Here is a 17,611-nt window from a genome sequence, read left to right as displayed (position 1 = left end):
GTTATTTCTAGGAGTTGGACACATACCAAGTTTAGCTCAGTTCTGGGCATCTTTGAAATATCTATACAAACTTGTTCCTAAATAGTAACTTGCAACTTTGAATGAAAATGTGCTTGCTTACAGCAACGTGCTATATGTTCTGAATGCCCGAATTGGGAATCTGTGTCAAAACATTTTTAGGAATTTTGTGATCCTTACTAGCTGGAAGTAAGGGAGATGGGGCATGAAGTTATTTCTAGGAGTTGGACACATACCAAGTTTAGCTCAGTTCTGGGCATCTTTGAAATACCTATACAAACTTGTTCCTCCATAGTAACTTGCAACTTTGAATGAAAATGTGCTTGCTTACAGCAACGTGCTATATGTTCTGAATGCCCGAATTGGGAATCTGTGTCAAAACTTTGTTAGGAATTATGTGATCCTTACTAGCTGGAAGTAAGGGAGATGGGGCATGAAGTTATTTCTAGGAGTTGGACACATACCAAGTTTAGCTCAGTTCTGGGCATCTTTGAAATACCTATACAAACTTGTTCCTACATAGTAACTTGCATCTTTGAATGAGAATGTGCTTGCTTACAGCAACGTGCTATATGTTCTGAGCGCCCGAATTCGCAATATGTGTCAAAACTTTGTTAGGAATTATGTGATCCTTACTAGCTGGAAGTAAGGGAGATGGGGCATGAAGTTATTTCTAGGAGTTGGACACATACCAAGTTTAGCTCAGTTCTGGGCATCTTTGAAATACCTATACAAACTTGTTCCTACATAGTAACTTGCATCTTTGAATGAGAATGTGCTTGCTTACAGCAACGTGCTATATGTTCTGAATGCCCGAATTGGGAATCTGTGCCAAAACTGTTAGGAACTATGTGATCCTTACTAGCTGGAAGTAAGGGAGATGGGGCATGATGTTATTTCTAGGAGTTGGACACATACCAAGTTTAGCTCAGTTCTGGGCATCTTTGAAATACCTATACAAACTTGTTCCTACATAGTAACTTGCAACTTTGAATGAAAATGTGATTGCTTACAGCAACGTGCTATATGTTCTGAATGCCCGAATTGGGAATCTGTGTCAAAACTTTGTTAGGAATTATGTGATCCTTACTAGCTGGAAGTAAGGGAGGTGGGGCATGAAGGTATTTCTAGGAGTTGGACACATACCAAGTTTAGCTCAGTTCTGGGCATCTTTGAAATACCTATACAAACTTGTTCCTACATAGTAACTTACAACTTTGATTGAAAATGTGCTTGCTTACAGCAACGTGCTATATGTTCTGAATGCCCGAATTGGGAATCTGTGTCAAAACTTTGTTAGGAATTATGTGATCCTTACTAGCTGAAAGTAAGGGAGATGGGGCATGAAGTTATTTCTAGGAGTTGGACACATACCAAGTTTAGCTCAGTTCTGGGCATCTTTGAAATACCTATACAAACTTGTTCCTACATAGTAACTTGCAACTTTGAATGAAAATGTGCTTGCTTACAGCAACGTGCTATATGTTCTGAATGCCCGAATTGGGAATCTGTGTCAAAACTTTGTTAGGAATTATGTCATCCTTACTACCTGGATGTAAGGGAGATGGAGCATTAAGTTATTTCTAGGAGTTGGACACATACCAAGTTTAGCTCAGTTCTGGGCATCTTTGAAATACCTATACAAACTTGTTCCTACATAGTAACTTGCATCTTTGAATGAGAATGTGCTTGCTTACAGCAACGTGCTATATGTTCTGAATGCCCGAATTGGGAATCTGTGTCAAAACTTTGTTAGGAATTATGTGATCCTTACTAGCTGGAAGTAAGGGAAATGGGGCATGAAGTTATTTCTAGGAGTTGGACACATAGCAAGTCTAGCTCAGTTCTGGGCATCTTTGAAATACCTATACAAACTTGTTCCTACATAGTAACTTGCATCTTTGAATGGGAATCTGCTTGCTTACAGCAACGTGCTATATGTTCTGAATGCCCGAATTGGGAATCTGTGTCAAAACTTTGTTAGGAATTATGTGATCCTTACTAGCTGGAAGTAAGGGAGATGGGGCATGAAGTTATTTCTAGGAGTTGGACACATACCAAGTTTAGCTCAGTTCTGGGCATCTTTGAAATACCTATACAAACTTGTTCCTACATAGTAACTTGCATCTTTGAATGAGAATGTGCTTGCTTACAGCAACGTGCTATATGTTCTGAATGCCCGAATTGGGAATCTGTGTCAAAACTTTGTTAGGAATTATGTGATCCTTACTAGCTGGAAGTAAGGGAGATGGGGCATGAAGTTATTTCTAGGAGTTGGACACATACCAAGTTTAGCTCAGTTCTGGGCATCTTTGAAATACCTATACAAACTTGTTCCTACATAGTAACTTGCATCTTTGAATGAGAATGTGCTTGCTTACAGCAACGTGCTATATGTTCTGAATGCCCGAATTGGCAATCTGTGTCAAAACTTTGTTAGGAATTATGTGATCCTTACTAGCTGGAAGTAAGGGAGATGGGTCATGAAGTTATTTCTAGGAGTTGGACACATACCAAGTTTAGCTCAGTTCTGGGCATTTTTGAAATACCTATACAAACTTGTTTCTACATAGTAACTTGCAACTTTGAATGAGAATGTGCTTGCTTGCAGCAACGTGCTATATGTTCTGAATGCCCGAATAGGGAATCTGTGTCAAAACTTTCTTAGGAATTATGTGATCCTTACTAGCTGGAAGTAAGGGATATGGAGCATGAAGTTATTTCTTGGAGTTGGACACATACCAAATTTAGCTCAATTCTGGGCATCTTTGAAATACCTATACAAACTTGTTCCTACCTAGTAACTTCCATCTTTGAATGAGAATGTGCTTGATTGCAGCAACGTGCTATATGTTCTGAATGCCCGAATAGGGAATCTGTGTCAAAACTTTGTTAGGAATTATGTGATCCTTACTAGCTGGAAGTAAGGGAGATGGGGCATGAAGTTATTTCTAGGAGTTGGACACATACCAAGTTGAGCTCAGTTCTGGGCATCTTTGAAATACCTATACAAACTTGTTCCTACCTAGTAACTTGCATCTTTGAATGAGAATCTGCTTGCTTATAGCAACGTACTATATGTTCTGAATGCCCGAATAGGGAATCTGTGTCAAAACTTTGTTAGGAATTATGTGATCCTTACTAGCTGGAAGTAAGGGAGATGGGGCATGAAGTTATTTCTAGGAGTTGGACACATACCAAGTTTAGCTCAGTTCTGGGCATCTTTGAAATACCTATACAAACTTGTTCCTACCTAGTAACTTGCAACTTTGAATGAAAATGTGCTTGCTTACAGCAACGTGCTATATGTTCTGAATGCCCGAATTGGGAATCTGTGTCAAAACTTTGTTAGGAATTATGTGATCCTTACTAGCTGGAAGTAAGGGACATGGGGCATGAAGTTATTTCTAGGAGTTGGACACATACCAAGTTTAGCTCAGTTCTGGGCATCTTTGAAATACCTATACAAACTTGTTCCTACATAGTAACTTGCAACTTTGAATGAAAATGTGCTTGCTTACACCAACGTGCTCTATGTTCTGAATGCCCGAATTGGGAATCTGTGTGAAAACATTGTTAGGAATTATGTGATCCTTACTAGCTGGAAGTAAGGGAGATGGGGCATGAAGTTATTTCTAGGAGTTGGACACATACCAAGTTTAGCTCAGTTCTGGGCATCTTTGAAATACCTATACAAACTTGTTCCTACATAGTAACTTGCATCTTTGAATGAGAATGTGCTTGCTTGCAGCAACGTGCTATATGTTCTGAATGGCCGAATAGGGAATCTGTGTCAAAACTTTGTTAGGAATTATGTGATCCTTACTAGCTGGAAGTAAGGGAGATGGGGCATGAAGTTATTTCTAGGAGTTGGACACATACCAAGTTTAGCTCAGTTCTGGGCATCTTTGAAATACCTATACAAACTTGTTCCTACATAGTAACTTGCATCTTTGAATGAGAATGTGCTTGCTTACAGCAACGTGCTATATGTTCTGAATGCCCGAATTGGCAATCTGTGTCAAAACTTTGTTAGGAATTATGTGATCCTTACTAGCTGGAAGTAAGGGAGATGGGGCATGAAGTTATTTCTAGGAGTTGGACACATACCAAGTTTAGCTAAGTTCTGGGCATTTTTGAAATACCTATACAAACTTGTTCCTACATAGTAACTTGCAACTTTGAATGAGAATGTGCTTGCTTACAGCAACGTGCTATATGTTCTGAATGCCCGAATAGGGAATCTGTGTCAAAACTTTCTTAGGAGTTATGTGATCCTTACTAGCTGGAAGTAAGGGATATGGAGCATGAAGTTATTTCTTGGAGTTAGACACATACCAAGTTTAGCTCAGTTCTGGGCATCTTTGAAATACCTATACAAACTTGTTCCTACCTAGTAACTTCCATCTTTGAATGAGAATGTGCTTGATTGCAGCAACGTGCTATATGTTCTGAATGCCCGAATAGGGCATCTGTGTCAAAACTTTGTTAGAAATTATGTGATCCTTACTAGCTGGAAGTAAGGGAGATGGGGCATGAAGTTATTTCTAGGAGTTGGACACATACCAAGTTGAGCTCAGTTCTGGGCATCTTTGAAATACCTATACAAACTTGTTCCTACCTAGTAACTTGCATCTTTGAATGAGAATCTGCTTGCTTATAGCAACGTGCTATATGTTCTGAATGCCCGAATAGGGAATCTGTGTCAAAACTTTGTTAGGAATTATGTGATCCTTACTAGCTGGAAGTAAGGGAGATGGGGCATGAAGTTATTTCTAGGAGTTGGACACATACCAAGTTTAGCTCAGTTCTGGGCATCTTTGAAATACCTATACAAACTTGTTCCTACATAGTAACTTGCATCTTTGAATGAGAATGTGCTTGCTTACAGCAACGTGCTATATGTTCTGAATGCCCGAATTGGCAATCTGTGTCAAAATTTTGTTAGGAATTATGTGATCCTTACTAGCTGGAAGTAAGGGAGATGGGGCATGAAGTTATTTCTAGGAGTTGGACACATACCAAGTTGAGCTCAGTTCTGGGCATCTTTGAAATACCTATACAAACTTGTTCCTCCATAGTAACTTGCAACTTTGAATGAGAATGTGCTTGCTTACAGCAACGTGCTATATGTTCTGAATGCCCGAATTGGGAATCTGTGTCAAAACTTTGTTAGGAATTATGTGATCCTTACTAGCTGGAAGTAAGGGAGATGGGGCATGAAGTTATTTCTAGGAGTTGGACACATACCAAGTTTAGCTCAGTTCTGGGCATCTTTGAAATACCTATACAAACTTGTTCCTACATAGTAACTTGCATCTTTGAATGAGAATGTGCTTGCTTACAGCAACGTGCTATATGTTCTGAATGCCCGAATTGGGAATCTGTGTCAAAACTTTGTTAGGAATTATGTGATCCTTACTAGCTGGAAGTAAGGGAGATGGGGCATGAAGTTATTTCTAGGAGTTGGACACATACCAAGTTTAGCTCAGTTCTTGGCATCTTTGAAATACCTATACAAACTTGTTCCTACATAGTAACTTGCAACTTTGAATGAAAATGTGCTTGCTTACAGCAACGTGCTATATGTTCTGAATGCCCGAATTGGGAATCTGTGTCAAAACTTTGTTAGGAATTATGTGATCCTTACTAGCTGGAAGTAAGGGAGATGGGGCATGAAGTTATTTCTAGGAGTTGGACACATACCAAGTTTAGCTCAGTTCTGGGCATCTTTGAAATACCTATACAAACTTGTTCCTACATAGTAACTTGCATCTTTGAATGAGAATGTGCTTGCTTACAGCAACGTGCTATATGTTCTGAATGCCCGAATTGGCAATCTGTGTCAAAACTTTGTTAGGAATTATGTGATCCTTACTAGCTGGAAGTAAGGGAGATGGGGCATGAAGTTATTTCTAGGAGTTGGACACATACCAAGTTTAGCTCAGTTCTGGGCATTTTTGAAATACCTATACAAACTTGTTTCTACATAGTAACTTGCAACTTTGAATGAGAATGTGCTTGCTTGCAGCAACGTGCTATATGTTCTGAATGCCCGAATAGGGAATCTGTGTCAAAACTTTCTTAGGAATTATGTGATCCTTACTAGCTGGAAGTAAGGGATATGGAGCATGAAGTTATTTCTTGGAGTTGGACACATACCAAGTTTAGCTCAGTTCTGGGCATCTTTGAAATACCTATACAAACTTGTTCATACCTAGTAACTTCCATCTTTGAATGAGAATGTGCTTGATTGCAGCAACGTGCTATATGTTCTGAATGCCCGAATAGGGAATCTGTGTCAAAACTTTGTTAGGAATTATGTGATCCTTACTAGCTGGAAGTAAGGGAGATGGGGCATGAAGTTATTTCTAGGAGTTGGACACATACCAAGTTGAGCTCAGTTCTGGGCATCTTTGAAATACCTATACAAACTTGTTCCTACCTAGTAACTTGCATCTTTGAATGAGAATCTGCTTGCTTATAGCAACGTGCTATATGTTCTGAATGCCCGAATAGGGAATCTGTGTCAAAACTTTGTTAGGAATTATGTGATCCTTACTAGCTGGAAGTAAGGGAGATGGGGCATGAAGTTATTTCTAGGAGTTGGACACATACCAAGTTTAGCTCAGTTCTGGGCATCTTTGAAATACCTATACAAACTTGTTCCTACCTAGTAACTTGCAACTTTGAATGAAAATGTGCTTGCTTACAGCAACGTGCTATATGTTCTGAATGCCCGAATTGGGAATCTGTGTCAAAACTTTGTTAGGAATTATGTGATCCTTACTAGCTGGAAGTAAGGGAGATGGGGCATGAAGTTATTTCTAGGAGTTGGACACATACCAAGTTTAGCTCAGTTCTGGGCATCTTTGAAATACCTATACAAACTTGTTCCTACATAGTAACTTGCAACTTTGAATGAAAATGTGCTTGCTTACACCAACGTGCTCTATGTTCTGAATGCCCGAATTGGGAATCTGTGTGAAAACATTGTTAGGAATTATGTGATCCTTACTAGCTGGAAGTAAGGGAGATGGGGCATGAAGTTATTTCTAGGAGTTGGACACATACCAAGTTTAGCTCAGTTCTGGGCATCTTTGAAATACCTATACAAACTTGTTCCTACATAGTAACTTGCATCTTTGAATGAGAATGTGCTTGCTTTCAGCAACGTGCTATATGTTCTGAATGCCCGAATTGGGAATCTGTGTCAAAACTTTGTTAGGAATTATGTGATCCTTACTAGCTGGAAGTAAGGGAGATGGGGCATGAAGTTATTTCTAGGAGTTGGACACATACCAAGTTTAGCTCAGTTCTGGGCATCTTTGAAATACCTATACAAACTTGTTCCTACATAGTAACTTGCATCTTTGAATGAGAATGTGCTTGCTTACAGCAACGTGCTATATGTTCTGAATGCCCGAATTGGCAATCTGTGTCAAAACTTTGTTAGGAATTATGTGATCCTTACTAGCTGGAAGTAAGGGAGATGGGGCATGAAGTTATTTCTAGGAGTTGGACACATACCAAGTTTAGCTAAGTTCTGGGCATTTTTGAAATACCTATACAAACTTGTTCCTACATAGTAACTTGCAACTTTGAATGAGAATGTGCTTGCTTACAGCAACGTGCTATATGTTCTGAATGCCCGAATAGGGAATCTGTGTCAAAACTTTCTTAGGAGTTATGTGATCCTTACTAGCTGGAAGTAAGGGATATGGAGCATGAAGTTATTTCTTGGAGTTGGACACATACCAAGTTTAGCTCAGTTCTGGGCATCTTTGAAATACCTATACAAACTTGTTCCTACCTAGTAACTTCCATCTTTGAATGAGAATGTGCTTGATTGCAGCAACGTGCTATATTTTCTGAATGCCCGAATAGGGCATCTGTGTCAAAACTTTGTTAGAAATTATGTGATCCTTACTAGCTGGAAGTAAGGGAGATGGGGCATGAAGTTATTTCTAGGAGTTGGACACATACCAAGTTGAGCTCAGTTCTGGGCATCTTTGAAATACCTATACAAACTTGTTCCTACCTAGTAACTTGCATCTTTGAATGAGAATCTGCTTGCTTATAGCAACGTGCTATATGTTCTGAATGCCCGAATAGGGAATCTGTGTCAAAACTTTGTTAGGAATTATGTGATCCTTACTAGCTGGAAGTAAGGGAGATGGGGCATGAAGTTATTTCTAGGAGTTGGACACATACCAAGTTTAGCTCAGTTCTGGGCATCTTTGAAATACCTATACAAACTTGTTCCTACATAGTAACTTGCATCTTTGAATGAGAATGTGCTTGCTTACAGCAACGTGCTATATGTTCTGAATGCCCGAATTGGCAATCTGTGTCAAAATTTTGTTAAGAATTATGTGATCCTTACTAGCTGGAAGTAAGGGAGATGGGGCATGAAGTTATTTCTAGGAGTTGGACACATACCAAGTTGAGCTCAGTTCTGGGCATCTTTGAAATACCTATACAAACTTGTTCCTCCATAGTAACTTGCAACTTTGAATGAGAATGTGCTTGCTTACAGCAACGTGCTATATGTTCTGAATGCCCGAATTGGGAATCTGTGTCAAAACTTTGTTAGGAATTATGTGATCCTTACTAGCTGGAAGTAAGGGAGATGGGGCATGAAGTTATTTCTAGGAGTTGGACACATACCAAGTTTAGCTCAGTTCTGGGCATCTTTGAAATACCTATACAAACTTGTTCCTACATAGTAACTTGCATCTTTGAATGAGAATGTGCTTGCTTACAGCAACGTGCTATATGTTCTGAATGCCCGAATTGGGAATCTGTGTCAAAACTTTGTTAGGAATTATGTGATCCTTACTAGCTGGAAGTAAGGGAGATGGGGCATGAAGTTATTTCTAGGAGTTGGACACATACCAAGTTTAGCTCAGTTCTGGGCATCTTTGAAATACCTATACAAACTTGTTCCTACATAGTAACTTGCAACTTTGAATGAAAATGTGCTTGCTTACAGCAACGTGCTATATGTTCTGAATGCCCGAATTGGGAATCTGTGTCAAAACTTTGTTAGGAATTATGTGATCCTTACTAGCTGGAAGTAAGGGAGATGGGGCATGAAGTTATTTCTAGGAGTTGGACACATACCAAGTTTAGCTCAGTTCTGGGCATCTTTGAAATACCTATACAAACTTGTTCCTACATAGTAACTTGCATCTTTGAATGAGAATGTGCTTGCTTACAGCAACGTGCTATATGTTCTGAATGCCCGAATTGGCAATCTGTGTCAAAACTTTGTTAGGAATTATGTGATCCTTACTAGCTGGAAGTAAGGGAGATGGGGCATGAAGTTATTTCTAGGAGTTGGACACATACCAAGTTTAGCTCAGTTCTGGGCATTTTTGAAATACCTATACAAACTTGTTTCTACATAGTAACTTGCAACTTTGAATGAGAATGTGCTTGCTTGCAGCAACGTGCTATATGTTCTGAATGCCCGAATAGGGAATCTGTGTCAAAACTTTCTTAGGAATTATGTGATCCTTACTAGCTGGAAGTAAGGGATATGGAGCATGAAGTTATTTCTTGGAGTTGGACACATACCAAGTTTAGCTCAGTTCTGGGCATCTTTGAAATACCTATACAAACTTGTTCCTACCTAGTAACTTCCATCTTTGAATGAGAATGTGCTTGATTGCAGCAACGTGCTATATGTTCTGAATGCCCGAATAGGGAATCTGTGTCAAAACTTTGTTAGGAATTATGTGATCCTTACTAGCTGGAAGTAAGGGAGATGGGGCATGAAGTTATTTCTAGGAGTTGGACACATACCAAGTTGAGCTCAGTTCTGGGCATCTTTGAAATACCTATACAAACTTGTTCCTACCTAGTAACTTGCATCTTTGAATGAGAATCTGCTTGCTTATAGCAACGTGCTATATGTTCTGAATGCCCGAATAGGGAATCTGTGTCAAAACTTTGTTAGGAATTATGTGATCCTTACTAGCTGGAAGTAAGGGAGATGGGGCATGAAGTTATTTCTAGGAGTTGGACACATACCAAGTTTAGCTCAGTTCTGGGCATCTTTGAAATACCTATACAAACTTGTTCCTACCTAGTAACTTGCAACTTTGAATGAAAATGTGCTTGCTTACAGCAACGTGCTATATGTTCTGAATGCCCGAATTGGGAATCTGTGTCAAAACTTTGTTAGGAATTATGTGATCCTTACTAGCTGGAAGTAAGGGAGATGGGGCATGAAGTTATTTCTAGGAGTTGGACACATACCAAGTTTAGCTCAGTTCTGGGCATCTTTGAAATACCTATACAAACTTGTTCCTACATAGTAACTTGCAACTTTGAATGAAAATGTGCTTGCTTACACCAACGTGCTCTATGTTCTGAATGCCCGAATTGGGAATCTGTGTGAAAACATTGTTAGGAATTATGTGATCCTTACTAGCTGGAAGTAAGGGAGATGGGGCATGAAGTTATTTCTAGGAGTTGGACACATACCAAGTTTAGCTCAGTTCTGGGCATCTTTGAAATACCTATACAAACTTGTTCCTACATAGTAACTTGCATCTTTGAATGAGAATGTGCTTGCTTTCAGCAACGTGCTATATGTTCTGAATGCCCGAATTGGGAATCTGTGTCAAAACTTTGTTAGGAATTATGTGATCCTTACTAGCTGGAAGTAAGGGAGATGGGGCATGAAGTTATTTCTAGGAGTTGGACACATAGCAAGTCTAGCTCAGTTCTGGGCATCTTTGAAATACCTATACAAACTTGTTCCTACATAGTAACTTGCATCTTTGAATGGGAATCTGCTTGCTTACAGCAACGTGCTATATGTTCTGAATGCCCGAATTGGGAATCTGTGTCAAATCTTTGTTAGGAATTATGTGATCCTTACTAGCTGGAAGTAAGGGAGATGGGGCATGAAGTTATTTCTAGGAGTTGGACACATACCAAGTTTAGCTCAGTTCTGGGCATCTTTGAAATACCTATACAAACTTGTTCCTACATAGTAACTTGCATCTTTGAATGAGAATGTGCTTGCTTACAGCAACGTGCTATATGTTCTGAATACCCGAATTGGGAATCTGTGTCAAAACTTTGTTAGGAATTATGTGATCCTTACTAGCTGGAAGTAAGGGAGATGGGGCATGAAGTTATTTCTAGGAGTTGGACACATACCAAGTTTAGCTCAGTTCTGGGCATCTTTGAAATACCTATACAAACTTGTTCCTACATAGTAACTTGCATCTTTGAATGAGAATGTGCTTGCTTACAGCAACGTGCTATATGTTCTGAATGCCCGAATTGGCAATCTGTGTCAAAACTTTGTTAGGAATTATGTGATCCTTACTAGCTGGAAGTAAGGGAGATGGGGCATGAAGTTATTTCTAGGAGTTGGACACATAGCAAGTTTAGCTCAGCTCTGGGCATTTTTGAAATACCTATACAAACTTGTTTCTACATAGTAACTTGCAACTTTGAATGAGAATGTGCTTGCTTGCAGCAACGTGCTATATGTTCTGAATGCCCGAATAGGGAATCTGTGTCAAAACTTTCTTAGGAATTATGTGATCCTTACTAGCTGGAAGTAAGGGATATGGAGCATGAAGTTATTTCTTGGAGTTGGACACATACCAAGTTTAGCTCAGTTCTGGGCATCTTTGAAATACCTATACAAACTTGTTCCTACCTAGTAACTTCCATCTTTGAATGAGAATGTGCTTGATTGCAGCAACGTGCTATATGTTCTGAATGCCCGAATAGGGAATCTGTGTCAAAACTTTGTTAGGAATTATGTGATCCTTACTAGCTGGAAGTAAGGGAGATGGGGCATGAAGTTATTTCTAGGAGTTGGACACATACCAAGTTTAGCTCAGTTCTGGGCATCTTTGAAATACCTATACAAACTTGTTCCTACCTAGTAACTTGCATCTTTGAATGAGAATCTGCTTGCTTATAGCAACGTGCTATATGTTCTGAATGCCCGAATAGGGAATCTGTGTCAAAACTTTGTTAGGAATTATGTGATCCTTACTAGCTGGAAGTAAGGGAGATGGGGCATGAAGTTATTTCTAGGAGTTGGACACATACAACGTTTAGCTCAGTTCTGGGCATCTTTGAAATACCTATACAAACTTGTTCCTACCTAGTAACTTGCAACTTTGAATGAAAATGTGCTTGCTTACAGCAACGTGCTATATGTTCTGAATGCCCGAATTGGGAATCTGTGTCAAAACTTTGTTAGGAATTATGTGATCCTTACTAGCTGGAAGTAAGGGAGATGGGGCATGAAGTTATTTCTAGGAGTTGGACACATACCAAGTTTAGCTCAGTTTTGGGCATCTTTGAAATACCTATACAAACTTGTTCCTACATAGTAACTTGCAACTTTGAATGAAAATGTGCTTGCGTACACCAACGTGCTCTATGTTCTGAATGCCCGAATTGGGAATCTGTGTGAAAACATTGTTAGGAATTATGTGATCCTTACTAGCTGGAAGTAAGGGAGATGGGGCATGAAGTTATTTCTAGGAGTTGGACACATACCAAGTTTAGCTCAGTTCTGGGCATCTTTGAAATACCTATACAAACTTGTTCCTACATAGTAACTTGCATCTTTGAATGAGAATCTGCTTGCTTACAGCAACGTGCTATATGTTCTGAATGCCCAAATTGGGAATCTGTGTCAAAACTTTGTTAGTAATTATGTGATCCTTACTAGCTGGAAGTAAGGGAGATGGGGCATGAAGTTATTTCTAGGAGTTGGACACATACCAAGTTTAGCTCAGTTCTGGGCATCTTTGAAATACCTATACAAACTTGTTCCTACATGGTATCTTGCAACTTTGAATGAGAATGTGCTTGCTTACAGCAACGTGCTACATGTTCTGAATGCCCGAATTGGGAATCTGTGTCAAAACTTTGTTAGGAATTATGTGATCCTTACTAGCTGGAAGTAAGGGAGATGGGGCATGAAGTTATTTCTAGGAGTTGGACACATACCAAGTTTAGCTCAGTTCTGGGCATCTTTGAAATACCTATACAAACTTGTTCCTACATAGTAACTTGCAACTTTGAATGAGAATGTGCTTGCTTACAGCAACGTGCTATATGTTCTGAATGCCCGAATTGGGAATCTGTGTCAAAACTTTGTTAGGAATTATGTGATCCTTACTAGCTGGAAGTAAGGGAGATGGGGCATGAAGTTATTTCTAGGAGTTGGACACATACCAAGTTTAGCTCAGTTCTGGGCATTTTTTTTTTTTTTTTTTTTTAAATTCAACCCAATAATTATTTATTACATTAATTGTTAACCCAACACAGGTAGGCATTCAAGGAAAGATTTAAAAAAGTAAAAGAAACTCGGCAAACACAACCCCCACCTGTTTACCAAAAGCATCTCCTCTGGCATTTCTGGTGTTACAGGCACTGCTTGCCCAGTGACACGGTGTAAAGGCTGCAGTGACTGGACCCTGCAAAGGCAGCATCATCATTTGTTGTCTAAATGAGGACTTGTATGAACGGCCACTCGAGGGTTTTACTCTCTTTTACTTTTTTTTTTTTTTTTTTTTTACATTTTTATTGATATTTTAATGGTTTCTAACATTGTGAGATTTTGGGTTGTACATTTTTGTTTGTCCTTCACCCCATATATGACTCCCTTCACCCCTTGTGCCCACCCCCCACCCCCCACCCCCCACTTCCCGGGTAACCACAGTCCAGTTTTCTCTGTCCATGTGTTGGTTTATATTCCACATATGAGTGAGATCATACAGTGTTTGTCTTTCTCTTTCTGGCTTATTTCACTTAACATAATACGCTCCAGGCCCATCCATGTTGTTGCAAATGGGACGATTTTGTCTTTTTTTATGGCTGAGTAGTATTCCATTGTATATATATACCACATTTTCTTAATCCAATCGTCAGTCGAGGGACACTTAGGTTGCTTCCACTTCTTGGCTATGGTGAATAATGCTGCAATGAACATAGGGGTGCATAAGCCTCTTTGGATTGTTGATTTCAGGTGCGTTGGATAGATTCCCAGTAGTGGGATGGCTGGATCATAGGGCATCTCTATTTTTAATTCTTTGAGGAATCTCCATACCGTTTTCCATAGAGGCTGCACCAATTTGCATTCCCACCAGCTGTGTATGAGGGTTCCTGTTTCTCCACATCCTCTCCAACATTTGTTGTTTTTTGTCTTGGTGATTATAGCCATTCTAACGGGCGTGAGGTGGTATCTTAGTGTTGTTTTGATTTGCATTTCCCTGATGATTAGTGATGTTGAGCATCTTTTCATGTGCCTATTGGCCATCTGTATATCTTCCTTGGAGAAGTGTCTGTTCATTTCCTCTGCCCATTTTTTGATCGGGTTGTTTGTTTTTTTGTTGTTCAATTGTGTGAGTTCTTTATATATTATGGAGATCAACCCCTTGTCAGATGTATGTTTTGCAAATATTCTCTCCCAGCTGGTTGGTTGTTTGTTCATCTTGATTCTGATTTCATTTGTCTTATAAAAGCTCTTTAGTCTGATAAAGTCCCACTTGTTTATTTTTTCTTTAGTTTCCCTAGTCTGGGTAGGCATGTCATCCGAAAAGATTCCTTTAAACCCAATGTCAAATAGTGTGTTGCCTATATTTTCTTCTATGAGTTTTATAGTTTCAGGTCTCACCTTCAGGTCTTTGATCCATTTTGAGTTAATTTTTGTGTATGGCGATAGCACATGGTCCACTTTCATTCTTTTGCATGTGGATGTCCAGTTTTCCCAACACCATTTATTGAAGAGACTTTCCTTTCTCCATTGCATGTCCTTAGCACCTTTGTCGAAAATTAGCTGTCCGTATATGTGTGGTTTTATTTCTGGGCTTTCAATTCTGTTCCATTGATCTGTGTGTCTGTTTTTGTACCAGTACCATGCTGTTTTGATTACTATTGCTTTGTAGTATGTTTTGAAGTCAGGAATTGTGATGCCTCCTGCTTTGTTCTTTTTCTTTAGGATTTCTTTAGCTATTCGGGGTCTTTTGTTGCCCCATATAAATTTTAGTATTCTTTTTTCTATTTCTGTGAAGAATGTCATTGGGATTCTGATTGGGATTGCATTGAATCTGTAGATTGCTTTAGGTAATATAGACATTTTAACTATGTTTATTCTTCCAATCCACGTGCATGGGATATCTTTCCATTTCTTTATGTCATCGTGGATTTCCCTCAATAATGTCTTGTAGTTCTCATTGTATAGGTCCTTCACCTCCTTAGTAAGATTTATTCCTAGGTATTTTATTCTTTTTGATGCAACTGTAAATGGTATTATCTTTTTGAGCTCTCTTTCTGTTAGTTCATTATTAGCATATAGAAATGCAACTGATTTTTGTAGATTGATTTTGTACCCTGCAACTTTGCTGTAGTTGTTGATTGTTTCTAACAGTTTTCCAACAGATTCTTTAGGGTTTTCTATATATACAATCATGTCATCTGCAAATAGTGAGAGTTTCACTTCTTCGTTACCTATTTGGATTCCTTTTATTCCTTTTTCTTGCCTAATTGCTCTGGCCAAAACCTCCAGTACTATGTTGAACAGGAGTGGTGAGAGTGGGCAGCCCTGCCTCGTTCCTGTTCTCAGAGGAATGGCTTTCAGTCTTTCCCCGTTGAGTATGATGTTAGCTGTGGGTTTGTCATATATGGCCTTTATTATGTTGAGGTACTTTCCTTCTATTCCCATTTTATTGAGAGTTTTTATCATAAATGGATGTTGTATCTTGTCAAATGCCTTCTCTGCGTCTATTGAGACGATCATGTGGTTTTTATTCTTTGTTTTGTTGATGTGATGTATCACGTTGATTGATTTGCGGATGTTGAACCATCCCTGCGTCTCTGGTATAAATCCCACTTGATCATGGTGTATGATCTTTTTAATATATTGTTGTATTCGGTTTGCCAATATTTTGTTGAGGATTTTTGCATCAATGTTCATCAGCGATATTGGCCTGTAATTTTCTTTCTTTGTATTGTCTTTGTCTGGTTTCGGTATCAGGGTGATGTTGGCCTCGTAGAATGATTCAGGAAGTGTTCCATCTTCCTCTATTTTTTGGAATAGTTTGAGGAGGATGGGTATTAAATCTTCTTTGAATGTTTGGTAAAATTCACTGGAGAAGCCATCTGGTCCTGGACTTTTATTTTTTGGGAGGTTTTTGATTACTATTTCAATCTCTTTACTTGTGATTGGTCTATTCAGATTCTCCATTTCTTCTTGGTTCAATTTTGGGAGGTTGTATAAGTCTAAGAATTTATCCATTTCTTCTAGATTGTCCAATTTGTTGGCATATAATTTCTCATAGTATTCTCTTATAATCCTCTGTATTTCCATGGTATCCGTTGTAATTTCTCCTCTTTCATTTCTAATTTTATTTACTTGAGCCTTTTCTCTTTTTTTCTTAGTTAGCCTGGCTAAGGGTTTGTCTATTTTGTTTATCTTCTCGAAGAACCAACTCTTTGTTTCATTAATCCTTTCTACTGTTTTTTTGGTCTCAATATCATTTATTTCTGCTCTGATTTTTATTATTTCTCTCCTTCTGCTGGCTTTGGGCTTTGTTTGTTCTTCTTTTTCTAGTTCTGTTAGGTGTAATTTAAGGTTGCCTATTAGGGCTTTTTCTTGTTTGTTAAGGTGGGCTTGTATCGCTATGAGTTTCCCTCTCAGGACCGCTTTTGCTGCGTCCCATATGGTTTGATATGGCATGTTATCATTTTCGTTTGTTTCCAGATAGTTTTTGATTTCTCCTTTAATTTCATCAATGATCCATTGGTTGTTCAGTAGCATGTTGTTTAATCTCCACATTTTTGTCACTTTCCCAGTTTTTTTTTCCTGGTTCATTTCCAGTTTCATAGCCTTATGGTCTGAAAAGATGCTTGTTATGATTTCAATCCTCTTAAATTTATTGAGGCTTGCTTTGTTTCCCAACATATGGTCTATCCTAGAGAATGTTCCATGCGCGCTTGAGAAGAATGTGTAGTCAGCTGTTTTTGGGTGGAGTGCTCTGTATATGTCTACTAGGTCCATCTCGTCCAGTTTTTCATTTAAGTCTAATATTTCTTTATTAACTTTTTGTCTGGATGATCTATCCATTGCTGTAAGTGGGGTGTTAAGATCCCCTACTATTATTGTGTTGTTGTTGATTTCTCCTTTTAGGTTTGTTAATAGTTGTTTTATGTACATTGGTGCTCCTATGTTGGGTGCATATATATTTATAAGTGATATGTCTTCTTGATGGAGTGTCCCTTTTATCATTATATATTTCCCTTCTTTGTCTTTCTTAACCTGTTTTATCTTGAAGTCTACTTTGTCTGATATGAGTATGGCAACACCTGCTTTCTTTTGTTTGCCATTAGCTTGGAGTATTGTCTTCCATCCTTTCACTCTGAGCCTGTGCTTGTCTTTAGTGCTAAGATGTGTTTCCTGAAGGCAGCATATTGTTGGGTCTTGCTTTTTAATCCATCCTGCCACTCTGTATCTTTTGATTGGAGAGTTCAATCCATTTACATTTAGGGTAATTATTGAAATATGAGGGTTGAATGTTGCTGTTTTGTCACTTATTTTCTG

Source organism: Diceros bicornis, chromosome 19 (assembly GCF_020826845.1).
Source record: "Diceros bicornis minor isolate mBicDic1 chromosome 19, mDicBic1.mat.cur, whole genome shotgun sequence".
Classification (NCBI taxonomy): Eukaryota; Metazoa; Chordata; class Mammalia; order Perissodactyla; family Rhinocerotidae; genus Diceros; species Diceros bicornis.
The sequence above is the reverse complement of the archived record's forward strand: the minus strand, read 5'-3'. Positions refer to the sequence as shown.